This window comes from Suricata suricatta, chromosome 8, assembly GCF_006229205.1.
Source record: "Suricata suricatta isolate VVHF042 chromosome 8, meerkat_22Aug2017_6uvM2_HiC, whole genome shotgun sequence".
In the NCBI taxonomy this organism is placed as follows: domain Eukaryota; kingdom Metazoa; phylum Chordata; class Mammalia; order Carnivora; family Herpestidae; genus Suricata; species Suricata suricatta.
The window spans coordinates 2,584,838-2,588,765 of NC_043707.1; the positions used below are offsets into that span (position 1 = coordinate 2,584,838).

Here is a 3,928-nt window from a genome sequence, read left to right on the forward strand (position 1 = left end):
GAGCTCCTGACCGCTTACCTGCAAGCAGGTTAGTGAGCAGGTAGGATGTGAAGAGCTAGGGTGGTTCCGGAGCGACATAACGTTTCAGGGAATAAGGAAAGCAAGACGGGGAGACTCCAGAACCCGGAAGACTGTCGGCACTGAAATGTGGGTTCGAGCGGCAGTGCCCTGTGGGTCCGAACGCGGTGAGGTGAGGGAGCGGCCAGGAGTGCAGGTCCTCGTCTTGGCCTGAGCAATCACGTCCGTTGTATCTGGGGCGGACTGTGAGGCGGTGGAACGCAGAGGTGTCCTCTGCGTGGACAAAGTTCAGATCTGCCTCGGCCGGGTTGCTAGATTCGCATCCATTGTGTTCTTGTAACCTCCAGCCGCAGCCCAGCCGAGCCACGTCAGGCTCGGAGCCACAGCGGACCTCAAGCGGGAAGAGAGCCATTTGCTTGCCTCGTGAGACCCGTATGCGTCTTAATACCTCGCGTTCGTCCTGCCCCATTGCCACATATTTTACACTTTACTGACTGAGCGCCTGGTGTAGGGATTTGGAATTGAAGATTGAGCTCCTTCCCAAGCTTTGCCACTAACTGCTTGTGTTATCTTGGTCAGTATACAACGTTGCTCTTCTAGGCTGCAAAGAGCTACGAATACTTTTCCTCTTATGGTAGTTCCAAATAAGTTGTCAGTTTAGAAAGGTGTCAGCATACAAAGGTAAAAATCCAATGATAATAAGATAATAAGATGATAATAGAAAATTCTGGGTAAGTTTCAATATATTTTCTTATTATGGTGCCAGGCATGTGCCTGTAGCTAAAAGGTTACTCAAGAAATGGTTGCATGGTTATTGGAACAATGTATTTGAATTGACAAAATAAGTAGTGGGAATGGGAGAAATATCAGGTAGGTTGGTTTCAGTTACAAGTAACGGAAAACTCAGGAAAACTCTGTACAAAAGTAGGGCAGGTAAAGTTTGGTTAATTCAGTTTTCTCAGTGACACCATCAAGTCCCAATGCTTCCATATTTTCCGTCTGCCATTCTTAGCGTGTTGGTGAAGGTGGCAATGGAATCCACGTAATACATACAGATAGGCATTGTACCAGGTACTTACCATCCTAAACCAGTCATTCTCAAGAGTAAAGACTATGGCTACCATAATTGGTTTTGGTCAGCCTTGGCTCACCGACTAGCACAGGGGAAGGACCCGCCTTCCCAGCCAACAACCCTCACAAAATCATGGCTCTGTGTGTTGGGAAAGAAAAAGAAAGAAGTAGAACAGATGTAAAATAGGGAACTAAGAGCATCTGCCACAAATGACATCTATTGACAGCAGAGATCTAGCCCTTCTGGGAAGAGGTTACAAAAGAGGTATTTAGGGGTCCCAGGAGGAAGAAAGAAGTTGGTGACAGCAGAGTTGGAAGAATGATAAGGACCAATTTACTTACATGCTGGACCACTCCAAAGCAGAACCGTGGAAGAAGAGCCAACAGGCCTGGTACGTGGAGGTCTGAACTAAAAGCACACTCATCATAGAATCATGGTTGTGCTCAAGTAGTTATCACTCCCTCTTCCTTGAGGCTGATACTTAATGCTGTTCTTATATCAAGGATATCTCCTTCAGGGCTCACATTCTCTTGGGTTTGATTTCTGGCCCTTTCACCAAGAACAGGGAGCTCTCGGGCCGCCTGGGGGGCTCAGTTGGTTGGGCTTCTGACTTTGGCTCAGGTCATGATCTCGTGGTTTGTGGGTTGGGGCCCCGCATTGGGCTTAGTGCTGACGGCTCAGAGCCTGGAGCCTGCTTCGGATTCTGTGTCTTTTCCTCTTTCTGCTCCTCTCCTATTCACATTCTGTCTCTCTCTCTCTCAAAATAAATAAACATTTAAAAAATTAATATTAATAATTAAAAAAGAACAAGAAGCTCTCCTGGCACTTTCCTTTGAACTTTGGTCTCATTGCCAAGATATAAACACAGTTCCCAATGACCAGAGTAAAATTGTGGTATTAACTCAAATAATGAGAAAGAGAGAGGGCTACCTCTGAAATGGGAGAGGAAACAAAATCTTCCCTAGACCTTCTAACTACCAAGACTAAGTAAGCAGATCAAGAAGGGGGCCTGAGAGCTTGTGGGGCACTTCTGTTGGTTAAGTATCTGACTTTTGATTTCATCCCATGATGTCACGGCTCGTGGGACTGAGGCCTGTGTACGGCTCTGCACTGACAGCGAGGCGCCTGTTTGGGATTCTCTCTCTCCCTCTTTCTCTCTGCCCCACCCTTGATTGTGAACATACACTCTGTCTCAAAATAAATAAATAAACGTGACAAAAATTTTTTTGATAGACCACAAGCAGGGTAGGGGCAGAGACAGAAGGACAGAGGATCCAAGGCAGGCACTAGCTGATGGCCGCAAGCCCGATGTGGAGCTTGGACTCATGAACCATGAAGTTAGACCTGAGCTGAAGTCACACACTCGACCAACTGAGCCACCCAGGTGTCCCAATAAATAAGCATTTTTTAAAACGGGATATAGGGGCAGCTGTTGGCCTGCTTTGGATTCTGTTTTTCCCTCTCCCTGCCCCTCCCCACTTGCGCTCTGTCTCTCTCTCTCATAAATAAAATAAAAACAAAGTAAAAAATAAAACAGGGATACAAAACTGTACTTAAAATAGTATCATTATAAATGTGCTGAAGAGAGCAATGAGGAGACATGCAAACGTTGAGTGAGTTGGGTTGGTCAGCAAAGGGTAATTTTTTTCTCTTTATGATCTTCTGTATTGTTCTTATTACAGTGCGTGTGTATTTCTTCCATAATTAGCACAGTAATTAAGGCAGGAGTTTGGAGTTGGACTGTGTGGGTTGAAATTGCTCCCAACACCTTAACATCTCTAACATCTTAGATTCGTTATTTAACCTCTGAAGGCCTCCGTTTCCATAGCTGCAAAATAGAGGCAATGAACGTAACCACCTCATGTCGTTGTTGGGATGATTAAGTGAGATACTATGTCACACAGCACCTGAGGATAGTAGAAGTGCTCAGAACAGAGACAACACGGGGGAGGACAGGGAGAGAGAAAATCCCAAGCAGGCTCTGTGCTACCAGCAAGAGCACAACGTGGGGCTCGAACTCAGGAAACCACAAAATCATGACCTGAGCTGAAACCAAGACTTGGACAGTTAACCAACGGAACCACTTGAAAAGGTTTTTAAATGAAATTATATTTATCTTTTAGCAATTAGATACATTGTTGTGGTCCACACAGAGCTTCCTGTGGTGACATGTTTCCCAGAAACGTGGAAGAAGGAGAATTAAGGCTAAACTTTGAGAATTAAACTGAGAAAATGGAGATGAAATCACGTGTCTGTACAAAAAAAGAAGTAACCTTAAGCAAAGCTTGGAAAGTTAATCAAGTTGTGATTTATAGGTCTGAAAAGGAATGTGTTTCCAGAGGGACCTCGTCGGTGTGGAACCAAGAGGAAGAAGAGTTAGCAAGAGTCTGGCACCCTCCTGGCACTGCCCAGACAGAGCAACGCTGGATGTGTGGGGCAAGCATTCCTGACACTCGAAGATCTCCCTTAAGACTCTGTTTCTGTTCCTTGTATACCCTCTTCACCAAGAACTTTCTGATTAGCAATCTAGCTTCCCGGGAACACTAACAGAGCAAGACGTGTCTGTCACAGGGACATGAGCATTCCAGTGACCCTTAACCATAAACACGTGACCCAGCCTCAGGCTTCAGCCTCAGTCCTTGTGAGTCTGAGCTGTAATCTCAGTCTTATTAAAATATTTTTTATGTTTTTAATTTATTCTTGAGAGACAGAGACAGTGCAAGCAGGGGAGGGGCAGAGAAAGAGGGAGACACAGAATCAAAAGCAGGCTCCAGGGTTCGAGCCCTGTATCAGCACAGAGCCTGATACGGGGCTCGAACCCACAAACCGTGAGATTAT

General features: G+C 45.5%; 1 long non-coding RNA gene across 2 annotated transcripts; it reads left to right on the plus strand.

The window, feature by feature from the left end:
* The first annotated feature begins 6 nt into the window (after window positions 1–6).
* LOC115298383 lies at window positions 7–3,707 on the plus strand. Of its 2 annotated transcripts, none has more exons than XR_003911725.1 (2): window positions 7–190; window positions 3,406–3,707. It is a non-coding gene; the product is annotated as an uncharacterized LOC115298383 (long non-coding RNA). The 2 variants fall into 2 exon arrangements; XR_003911724.1 differs by lacking the exon at window positions 7–190 and adding an exon at window positions 208–592.
* The last annotated feature ends 221 nt before the right edge of the window (window positions 3,708–3,928 follow it).